The sequence below is a fragment of the Ranitomeya variabilis genome, chromosome 1 (assembly GCF_051348905.1).
Source record: "Ranitomeya variabilis isolate aRanVar5 chromosome 1, aRanVar5.hap1, whole genome shotgun sequence".
NCBI classification, from domain to species: domain Eukaryota; kingdom Metazoa; phylum Chordata; class Amphibia; order Anura; family Dendrobatidae; genus Ranitomeya; species Ranitomeya variabilis.
Genome location: NC_135232.1, coordinates 560,818,021 through 560,830,561, shown reverse-complemented (window position 1 = coordinate 560,830,561; position 12,541 = coordinate 560,818,021). Strand labels below are relative to the sequence as shown.

Here is a 12,541-nt window from a genome sequence, read left to right as displayed (position 1 = left end):
ACCTACTTTCCAGGACACAGGAAATGCTATCCACATCAAACCTCAGACTCCACAAGATTATCTCTAACAGTCAAGAGGTAATGAACGCGTTTCCATCTGAAGACCATGCCACAAACCTAAAGGACCTCAACTTGGGTTCCGATGTTTCTCCAACACAGCGCAGCCTTGGTCTACTGTGGGATATCAAACGGGACACCTTCACTTTCCAAGTGTCACCCTATGACAAACCCTTTACCAAACGAGGAGTCCTATCTGTCATAAATAGCATCTATGATCCTCTCGGGTTTGTAGCACCCATCACTATTCAAGGCAAGATACTGTTAAGACAGCTTACGGCCGAGAACACGGATTGGGACACCCCGCTCCCAACTCAGAAACAGCAAAGGTGGGAGGCGTGGAAGAAGTCTCTGAAGTTCTTAGAGCAACTCCAAGTCCCACGTTGTTATTCTCCAAGATCACCTTTGACTGCAATCAGAAGAGAAGTCCATATTTTCTCTGACGCATCTACAGAAGCCATAGCCGCAGTAGCTTATCTGATGACCTTAGGAGCTAACAAGGTACACTGTGGTTTCATCCTGGGTAAAGCCAAATTAACTCCAAAGCCTGCACACTCTGTACCCAGACTCGAGCTTTGCGCTGCAGTATTGGCAGTAGAAATTGCTGAAGTTGTACGAGACGAAATGGACGTTACAATTGATTCCTTTACCTTCTACACAGACAGCAGGGTGGTACTCGGGTACATTCACAACCAAACGAAGCAGTTCTATACATATGTGAGCAACAGAGTAGAGCGCATCAGAAGTTTTTCTACCCCTGAGCAGTGGCATCACATCTCCACCGATTTAAACCCAGCCGACCGAGGTACAAGACTCACAGCTGCTTCTAAGCTTGGTGACAACATGTGGTTGACGCCCAGTCCCAATCTCCAAGAAGGAGACCTTGTTCTCTTAAAGGACAAAGAGGCTCATCGTAATAACTGGCCAATGGGACTTATCACCAAGGTCCTACCCAGTGAGGATGGAAAGACTCGTAAGGTAGAAGTTAAGGTGACAAAAGGGGGCTCTACCCGAACCTTCTTCCGCCCGGTGACTGAACTCGTGCTGCTTCTACTAAAGGAAGACATCACATGAACTGAACATGCTCCCGACGTTGCTCACGGCAGGGAGCATTCCTCCTCGTTCCCTAGTTTATTGGATATTGACATTTTCCATTGGATTGAACTGTTAATATTCCCTTTGGATTCTGGGTTGGTGGAAGAGTTGGCATGTTTGCGGCTTCCCCAATCTGAAGATGGGTTTTATATACTTGGACTTATCTTTCGCTGTGATCTACGGGTCGACAACAACGAGTTTGGACTTTAAAATCTTTGATGTTTATTATTGCATGCATGTTTCTTTCCTCTTACCTTTTCAGGTTCGAACGACTTCAAAGAATTGCGGACATCGTGAAATCCAAAGATTTCAGACAGGGAGTGTCATGTCCCACGACTTGAGAAATCATTTAATATTTGCATTGCTTGTGTTCAATCCCTCTTTCTAGGCAGAAGTTTGCCTTTCCCTGTATTTTGTCCCAACTCTCTCCCTGTAGTCCTGTGATGTATGTTTGTTCCCTCCCTCATTCTCCATTTTGTTATCATCCTTCCATCTGCATGCATCCTATTACATGTCCTCTGTTGAATATTCCTTTTTACCTGCTACTTTCATCATAATACAAGAATTTCAGTTAAAGCAATCCTCTTTTCCTGGAGTCTTCTTACATGAGAACGTGGCTGAGTTAAGCTATCTGATAAATCAGTATGAACGTGAGTACAGGTCAATACGGAAGCGCCCAAAAGAATAGGTCTATCCAGGCACCACTGCGTTCTACATACCCATGAGTCAGAATACACTCCTATGAGTCTTGATAAAGCGCTGTATACCATCTAACTATGGCTAAACTATAATACGGACATGAGTCAATAAACGGGTAAGATGGGAAAAACTGGACAAGCACTGTGTACCATCTAAATATGGCTAAACTATAATACGGACATGAGTCAATACACAGGAGTAAAATGAGAAAAACCGGACAATACCTGGAAGCATAGCATAGGTGTGTTGGACCATAAATTTTTTGCCCAGACCCAGTGTGTCACTAGCTTAGTTTTTTTCTTATGGTCCAACACACCTGTATAATTTTCTGCAGACGCTCCAGGTGCGCTTTCTATCCCGGGTTGCCTAGGCTCATATACCTCATTGTCCGGGGCTCACACGTTTTACAGTGCTACTTATGGACACGGTATTAACCTATATATCACGTCTTTATTATAGGTCGCTATTAGGTACCTTTGTGTACAGCACGGCACTCCAGCACCCGGATCACTATTGTACCCAGTATCCTTCAGGCCATATTGGCCACGGCCACATCAGGAGTCCTTCTATAGGGCTCAAGCTATTTGTCACCATGTTTTGTCTTTCTCTAGCCGTTTTTTCCTTACCAATTGTTCACAGCGTCAGCCTTTGATTCAGATACCTTCACGACTCACGGAACACCATCCTGGATTTACTCTGACCGCCACGGTTGTTCACTTTCTCTGCATCACGTGATGGATGTATTCCTCATCACATACACCATGAATCCGTTATTCTCTTTTGTGCATCTTATGAAGGATTGTCGCTAATCTGTATTTGATTTTTGTCTGTATTTCAGTTTTGTTAAGGATATTTCTGATGAAGGTCTTGTGATTTGACCGAAAACGTTTAAATAATCTTTGAACTGGATGCACAAATAAATGGGATGTTCACTTTTTTCATCTGAAAGAAACCATTTGAGTGCCAAGTGATTTATTACTATTGGATTGACGGGCTGGAAACCTGACTTGGGCACCACACAGGATCCTTGAGTGCCGTGTGTTTTGTCTTTATCATAGCAGACAAGACAGCCCACAACCAGACAGGCCCTTCTGGCATTTGCCAGAATTGCCAGATGGCCAGTCCGGCCCTGGTCCCACTGTAGCCTCGGGCTCCCGGTACCCGGTTCTGTGCTCTGGCTCCCAGGGTGTCCTTCTGCTGTTCCCCTGCTGAGCCTTTTCCTCCACTGTGCTTTTTCCCTCTAAGTTCCTCCACAATTCAACTCTCCTTCTACTTCTCACTCTTTCCAGGTGTAGCAGCTCCCTCGTGGCTGCTCGGCCCCCACATCTGCTCCAGACGTCCTTCTACTCTCAGACTCACTACAAACTGACTGGCTCCTCCTCCAGACCAGTAAAAGTGTAAGGAAGCTCCCCTGAATCTGGTTTCAGAGCTCCCCCTCCTGGCCTAGATTCAGATGTGTTGAATGCGAGTGCTTTACCTGATAGAGAGAATCTCCCTTGCCTCCAGGTGTGGCATCACCATCCCTGACAGGAAGGCAACATCACTGCAACAGTAGTACCCCAGTAACCTGGGGTGTTGCACTCCCCCCCGTTAACTCCAGTACTCCTGGACTGGGAAAAAGAAAACATAAACAACAGATTACAATAAGACATGCAAAAACATTTTTGAATGCTAAAGAACAAATATAATAAATTAATATAAACTTTGACTTCCCTTGTCGGGAGGAATTAATATTGAACGTTGCAAACTTTTTAGAACCAATATATTAACTTTCAAATATATATAAACATACTATCATGGACTATGCAATGCAATTACCATCTAAGGGTACACTACATCTCAATTCATGTGTCCTTCAACTACCTCTTCAGGTATACTATCTCACATATACAGTACAGAGCAAAAGTTTGGACACACCTCATTTAAAGATTTTTCTGTATTTTCATGACTATGAAAATTGTACATTCACACTGAAGGCATCAAAACTATGAATTAACACATGTGGAATTATATACTTAACAAAAAAGTGTGAAACAACTAAAATTCTGTCTTATATTCTAGGTTCTTCAAAGTAGCCAACTTTTGCTTTGATGACTGCTTTGCACACTCTTGGCGTTCTCTTGATGAGCTTCAAGAGGTAGTCACCGGGAATGGTTTTCACTTCACAGGTGTGCCCTGTTATGACCTGGTGGTTAGGAGCACCTGGAATGACCTGATGGTTAAACTAGAAGACAGGACAAGCTCTGGGGAGTGGGATCTCTGCTGACCGCAAACTCTAATCCTATAGTGTCGGGGTCGTCACGACAATAACCCTCTTTCACCAGTCATTCCAAATTAAAGTGTGTGTGTGCAGAGCATCTGGTACCGAGTAAAAATGATTCAGACACGCAGCTGATTCCATCTTAGCTGATGTCCCTGCATCCCCACGTGTCTGCAGCGGTACAGCAACTACGTTTATTTAAAAAAACACAGTACTATTGTTCTACAAAAAGGAATGCAATAGTATATGTCTAATATTCAGTCCTTTCTGATTTGTCTTGAAGTGTCCTTGCGAATCCTCCGTTCCTCGCATTCCAGAAGTTTCAATTTCAGAAGAAACGATACTTTTTCCTTCAGAGACGAAAACTAGGGTAAAGGTGAATATTGGTAGCCATCTTAAATAGTTATATCTGCAAGCATAGGAAAAACTTATTGTTTCACAGTATAAAAGTATAGCAGTACAAAAAGAGTATAAAGATATATATATATATTTTCACCTTGACAATAGCACACACTAGAAATAGCCGTGGAGCGTACCTAACTCTCCCTAGATGCCTCTTCACAGCCTAAGAGCTAACTACCCCTAAAGATAGAAAATAAAGCCTTACCTTGCCTCAGAGAAATTCCCCAAAGGAAAAGGCAGCCCCCCACAAATATTGACTGTGAGTTAAGAGGAAAGTCACAAACACAGGAATGAAACAGGTTTTCAGCAAAGGAGGCCAGACTTACTAAATAGACTGAGGATAGGAAAGGGATCTATGCGGTCAGCACAAAAAACTACAAAAGCCACGCAGAGTGTGCAAAAAGACCCCCGCACCGACTCACGGTGCGGAGGTGCCACTCTGCACCCCAGAGCTTCCAGCTAGCAAGGCAATATCATGTTAGCAAGCTGGACTAGAACTTAGCAAGTACTAATAAATATATTCAGTACACAGTGAACAACAAATTAACTAGCAGGGACTTAGCTTCTGCTGGAGTAGACAGGTCATCAGAAAGATCCGAGAGAGATCTGAACCAGTACCGATACATTGACAGCTGGCATGAAGTAACGATCTGAGTGGAGTTAAATAAAAAAGCCAGCCTAGCCGCAAACGAGGGCAGCTGAGGAAACAACCTCAGAACCAGCAGTTCCACTCACAGCCACCAGAGGGAGTCCACGGACAGAACTCGCCGAAGTACCATTCATGACCACAGGAGGGAGTTCGAGAACGGAATTCACAACAGTACCCCCCCCTTGAGGAGGGGTCACCGAACCCTCACCAGAGCCCCCAGGCCGATCAGGACGAGCCAAATGAAAGGCACGAACCAAATCGGCAGCATGGACATCGGAGGCAACAACCCAGGAATTATCCTGACCATAGCCCTTCCATTTGACTAGGTACTGAAGTTTCCGTCTCGAAACACGAGAATCTAAAATCTTCACCACATACTCCAACTCCCCCTCGACCAACACCGGAGCAGGAGGGTCAACGGAGGGAACCATAGGCGCCACATATCTCCGCAACAACGACCTATGGAACACATTATGGATGGCAAAAGAAGCTGGAAGGGCCAAACGAAACGACACAGGATTGAGAATTTCAGAAATCTTATAAGGACCAATGAAACGAGGTTTAAACTTAGGAGAAGAAACCTTCATAGGGACATAACGAGAGGACAACCAAACCAAATCCCCAACACGAAGTCGGGGACCAACACGGCGACGGCGGTTGGCGAAACGTTGAGCCTTCTCCTGGGACAATGTCAAATTGTCCACTACATGAGTCCAAATTTGCTGCAACCTGTCCACCACAGAATCTACACCAGGACAGTCCGAAGGCTCAACCTGCCCTGAAGAAAAACGAGGATGAAAACCAGAATTACAAAAAAAAGGCGAAACCAAAGTAGCCGAACTGGCCCGATTATTAAGGGCGAACTCAGCCAATGGCAAGAAGGTCACCCAATCATCCTGATCAGCAGAAACAAAGCATCTCAGATAGGTCTCCAAGGTCTGATTAGTTCGTTCGGTTTGGCCATTTGTCTGAGGATGGAAAGCCGAAGAAAAAGACAAATCAATGCCCATCTTAGCACAAAAGGACCGCCAAAACCTTGAGACAACCTGGGAACCTCTGTCCGACACGATGTTCTCCGGAATGCCATGCAAACGAACCACATGCTGGAAAAATAATGGAACCAAATCAGAGGAGGAGGGTAATTTAGGCAAGGGTACCAAATGGACCATCTTAGAGAAGCGATCACAAACCACCCAGATGACCGACATCCTTTGAGAGACAGGGAGATCTGAAATAAAATCCATGGAAACATGCGTCCAAGGCCTCTTCGGGACTGGCAAGGGCAAAAGTAACCCACTGGCACGAGAACAGCAGGGCTTGGCCCGAGCACAAGTCCCACAGGACTGCACAAAAGAACGCACATCCCATGACAAGGAAGGCCACCAAAAGGACCTAGCCACCAAATCTCTGGTACCAAAAATCCCAGGATGACCAGCCAACACCGAACAATGAACCTCAGAGATAACTCTACTAGTCCATCTATCAGGGACAAACAGTTTCTCCGCTGGACAACGGTCAGGTCTATCAGCCTGAAACTCCTGCAGCGCCCACCGCAAATCAGGTGAGATGGCAGACAGAATTACCCCCTCTTTGAGAATATCAGCCGGCTCAGAAACTCCCGGAGAATCAGGCACAAAACTCCTTGAAAGGGCATCGGCCTTCACATTCTTAGAACCAGGAAGGTATGAAACCACAAAATTGAAACGGGAGAAAAACAGTGACCATCGAGCCTGTCTAGGATTCAACCGTTTGGCAGACTCGAGATAAGTCAGATTCTTCAGATTCTTGTGATGCGTTAAAACCACCACGTGATGCTTGGCTCCCTCAAACCAATGTCGCCACTCCTCGAACGCCCACTTCATAGCCAACAACTCCCGATTGCCAACATCATAATTACGCTCAGCAGGCGAAAACTTTCTAGAAAAGAAAGCACATGGCTTCATCACAGAGCCATCAGAACTCCTTTGAGACAAAACAGCCCCTGCTCCAATCTCAGAAGCATCAACCTCGACCTGAAAAGGGAGCGAAACATCTGGCTGACACAACACAGGGGCCGAAGAAAAACGACGTTTCAACTCCCGAAAAGCCTCAACGGCCACAGAGGACCAATTCACCACATCAGCACCTTTCTTAGTCAAATCAGTCAACGGTTTAACAACACTAGAAAAATTAGTGATGAAGCGACGGTAAAAATTAGCAAAGCCCAGGAATTTCTGAAGGCTCTTCACAGATGTAGGCTGAGTCCAATCAAAAATGGCCTGAACTTTAACAGGATCCATCTCGATAGTAGAAGGGGGAAAAATGAAGCCCAAAAAGGAAACCTTCTGAACTCCGAAGAGACATTTAGACCCCTTCACAAACAAAGCATTAGCACGAAGGACCTGGAACACCATTCTGACCTGCTTTACATGAGACTCCCAATCATCCGAAAAGACCAAAATATCATCCAAATATACAATCATGAATCTATCCAAATACTTTCGGAAGATGTAATGCATAAAGGACTGAAACACAGATGGAGCATTAGAAAGCCCGAATGGCATCACCAGGTACTCAAAATGGCCCTCGGGCGTATTAAATGCTGTTTTCCATTCATCGCCCTGTTTAATACGCACAAGATTATTCGCCCCTCGAAGATCTATCTTGGTGAACCAACTAGCCCCCTTAATCCGAGCAAACAAATCAGACAGTAGAGGCAAAGGGTACTGAAATTTGACCGTGATTTTATTAAGAAGGCGGTAATCTATACAAGGTCTCAGAGAACCATCCTTCTTGGCCACAAAAAAGAATCCTGCACCCAACGGTGACGACAACGGGCGAATATGCCCTTTCTCCAAGGACTCCTTTATATAACTCCGCATAGCGGCGTGTTCCGGCACAGATAAATTGAAAAGTCGTCCCTTAGGAAATTTACTACCAGGAATCAAATTAATAGCACAATCACAATCCTTATGAGGAGGTAGGGCACTGGATTTGGGCTCATCAAATACATCTCGGTAATCCGACAAAAACTCAGGGACTTCAGAAGGAGTAGAGGAAGAAATTGACAACAACGGAACATCACCATGTACCCCTTGACAACCCCAACTGGACACCGACATTGATTTCCAATCCAATACTGGATTATGGACCTGTAGCCATGGCAAACCCAACACGACCACATCATGCAAATTATGCAACACCAAAAAGCGAATATCTTCTTGATGTGCAGGAGCCATGCACATGGTCAACTGAGTCCAATACTGAGGTTTATTCTTGGCCAAAGGCGTAGCATCAATTCCCCTTAATGGAATAAGATACTGCAAGGGCTCCAAGAAAAAACCACAGCGCCTGGCAAACTCCAAGTCCATCAAATTCAGGGCAGCGCCTGAATCCACAAATGCCATAACAGAGTTGGACGACAAAGAGCAAATCAGAGTAACGGACAAAAGAAATTTAGGCTGTACAGTACCAATGGTGACAGACCTAGCGAACCGCTTAGTGCGCTTAGGACAATCAGAGATAGCATGAGTGGAGTCACCACAGTAAAAACACAGCCCATTCTGACGTCTGTGTTCTTGCCGTTCAGCTCTGGTCAAAGTCCTATCACATTGCATAGGCTCAGGCCTCTGCTCAGAGGATACCGCCAAATGGTGCACAACTTTGCGCTCACGCAAGCGCCGATCGATCTGAATGGCCAAGGACATTGATTCATTAAGACCAGCAGGTGTGGGGAACCCCACCATAACATCCTTAAGGGCTTCAGAAAGACCCTTTCTGAAAATTGCCGCAAGGGCACACTCATTCCATTGAGTAAGCACAGACCACTTTCTAAACTTCTGGCAATATATCTCCGCTTCATCCTGACCCTGACACAAAGCCAGCAAGATTTTCTCTGCCTGATCTACAGAGTTAGGTTCATCATAAAGCAATCCAAGCGCCAGAAAAAACGCATCTACATTAAGCAATGCAGGATCTCCTGGCGCAAGGGAGAATGCCCAGTCTTGAGGGTCGCCACGTAACAAAGAAATAATGATTTTCACTTGCTGAATGGGGTCACCAGAGGAGCGGGGTTTCAAAGCAAGAAACAGTCTACAATTATTTTTGAAATTCAGAAATTTAGATCTATCCCCAGAAAACAAATCAGGAATTGGAATTCTAGGCTCTAACATCGGATTCTGAACTACATAATCTTGAATGCTTTGTACCCTTGCAGTGAGTTGATCAACACAAGAGGACAGGCCTTGAATGTCCATCTCTACACCTGAGTCCTGAACCACCCAGAAGTTAAGGGGAAAAGAAAGACAAAACACACTGCAGAGAAAAAAAAATGGTCTCAGAACTTCTCTTATCCCTCTATTGAGATGCATTAACACTTTGTGGGCCAGCTGTACTGTTATGACCTGGTGGTTAGGAGCACCTGGAATGACCTGATGGTTAAACTAGAAGACAGGACAAGCTCTGGGGAGTGGGATTTCTGCTGACCGCAAACTCTAATCCTATAGCACACACTAGAAATAGCCGTGGAGCGTACCTAACTCTCCCTAGACGCCTCTTCACAGCCTAAGAGCTAACTACCCCTAAAGATAGAAAATAAAGCCTTACCTTGCCTCAGAGAAATTCCCCAAAGGAAAAGGCAGCCCCCCACAAATATTGACTGTGAGTTAAGAGGAAAGTCACAAACACAGGAATGAAACAGGTTTTCAGCAAAGGAGGCCAGACTTACTAAATAGACTGAGGATAGGAAAGGGATCTATGCGGTCAGCACAAAAAACTACAAAAGCCACGCAGAGTGTGCAAAAAGACCCCCGCACCGACTCACGGTGCGGAGGTGCCACTCTGCACCCCAGAGCTTCCAGCTAGCAAGGCAATATCATGTTAGCAAGCTGGACTAGAACTTAGCAAGTACTAATAAATATATTCAGTACACAATGAACAACAAATGAACTTGCAGGGACTTAGCTTCTGCTGGAGTAGACAGGTCATCAGAAAGATCCGAGAGATATCTGAACCAGTACCGATACATTGACAGCTGGCATGAAGTAACGATCTGAGTGGAGTTAAATAGAAAAGCCAGCTTAGCCGTAAACGAGGGCAGCTGAGGAAACAACCTCAGAACCAGCAGTTCCACTCAAAGCCACCAGAGGGAGTCCACGGACAGAACTCACCGAAGTACCATTCATGACCACAGGAGGGAGTTCGAGAATGGAATTCACAACAGTGCCCTGTCAGGTTTAATAAGTGGGATTTCTTGCCTTTTAAATGGTGTTGGGACCATCAGTTGTGTTGAGCAGAAGTCTGGTGGATACACAGCTGATAGTCCTACTGAATAGACTGTTAGAATCTGTATTATGGCAAGAAAAAAGCAGCTAAGTAAAGAAAAATGAGTGGCCATCATTACTTTAAGAAATGAAGGTCAGTCAGTCTGAAAAATTGGGAAAACTTTGAAAATGTCCCCAAGTGCAGTGGCAAAAACCATCAAGCACTACAAAGAAACTGGCTCACATGAGGACCGCCCCAGGAAACGAAGACCAAGAGTCACCTCTGCTTCTGAGGATAAGTTTATCCAAGTCACCAGCGTCAGAAATCGCAGGTTAACAGCAGCTCAGATTAGAGACCAGGTCAATGCCACACAGAGTTCTAGCAGCAGACACATCTCTACAACAAAAGATATAAAATATATATATATTTGCGCTAAAATGTCAGTAAAAATATATAAATAGAAATATAACACCGTATTGAGTTGGCCGGATGTTAAATAGGTGCACTATTGTGTGACATACCTCAATCTTTATATGCCGTATATAAAAGTTCTCCCCTTTGGTATGGAAGGTCCTTTCAGTGGTGTCCGTTTTGTACCAATGTGAAAATTGCAACAGATGCCGACACAGATGGATAATGAAACAGCTGAGCAAAAAGGTACCGATGCTCTGGGGGGCGCCGTCCTGGCCGGTGACAGGCGTACCTCCCCACAAAAACCAAGAATAGAATGTGCCGTGCACAGGCACAGAGGGCTCTCACCGTGATGAAGAGCCGGCAAGGTGCAGAGCGGCTGCAGGACCTTGCGTGACGTCACTGCCACGTGATAGATCACGTGACCGGCTACGGAGCGCACACCAAACCAATTACTGACGCGTTTCGGAATCGCTGATTCCTTCTTCAGGGATGGTAAGGTGTGCAATGTGTGCGTCCTTTATAGAGTGCCGTATCTTGTACTGTTGCCTCATTGGTTGAAAGCAAATAATTCTATCTCGCTATTAAGACCATATGGTGCCAGAGTATTCATCTCGAAAATGCATTTCGTTTCTGCCCTGGACATTTGGTGGATAAAATTACCACCACGTCCGTCTTTTTTAACAATTTTCAATCCCGTGACTTTAATGTCCTTCACTGAGCCCCCGTGGTATGTTAGAAAATTCAAACATACCGACCCCTCAAAGGATCAAGAAGTGTTATCAACACAATTTTTAGTAGAAAACATATAAACATTTATTTATTTAAATACAAATGACAAAACATTAAAAACAGATGGTGCCTCATACCAATCAAAAACCGGAAAGCAAGGCATGTAAGTGGGACTCTGATGAAAACAGGTTTGATGACCCAGATAAATTTTCAAAAAATTATTGTAGAGGTATATGCTCATAAATTTAATAACTGACACGATACAAACTTCTTATTGAAAAAAAAACAATAAAATTATTGTAAAAGCCTTTGTTAGATATACGTCTAGGAGGAAGGAAAGAATTCCGGACAGACAATATCTCCATAACATGTCCTAAGGGCATAATTAGCCCATATGCGAAACCTCCATAATCAATCAGGCCACCATAATTGTCCTTTGACCTCACATAAATAATACAGTGCAACAAAACCAGGGCAGAACCAATCTCCGCAGTATGTCATAGGGATATAATTATCCCATAACAAAAAACATCCTAAGTTAGTCAAATTGCCAAGAAAATTCACCAACTTTATAAGAACAATAAAGGGCACAAAGTCAGATTTTCCACATATTACCTCCACGTGAGTCCCACTACAAATTCAGACGCCAAGTGACAAGCCAAGCCTCCGGACCCCTACGCACGTTTCGCTGTTGCTTCTTCCTGGGGGTGTGTCAGTGTGCAGGCATCATGTGATTTTATACAATCCCCCAGCCAATCCAATTGACCAGGGAGGAACTAAAGCATCCGAAACCAATGTATATACGGACTGGAGTATATGGGCGGGGTTGAATTAACAGACATCCAATGAAAATTGTCAATATGGAACAATATCAAACGGACTCCAAACTATGGAAACACCATAGCGAAAACCATCAATCTTAGACTTTCAGGCTGGAAAGGAACCTTTCAAAAGGAATCAAATCGCTCACATGCATTCATGCCAATGTTTACACGC

General features: G+C 44.5%; 1 long non-coding RNA gene across 1 annotated transcript; it reads left to right on the top strand.

Moving 5' to 3' along the window:
- The first annotated feature begins 1,521 nt into the window (after positions 1 to 1,521).
- On the top strand, positions 1,522 to 2,805 carry LOC143804524 (uncharacterized). The gene is made up of 3 exons (XR_013221048.1): positions 1,522 to 1,801; positions 2,310 to 2,372; positions 2,490 to 2,805. It is a non-coding gene; the product is annotated as an uncharacterized LOC143804524 (long non-coding RNA).
- The last annotated feature ends 9,736 nt before the right edge of the window (positions 2,806 to 12,541 follow it).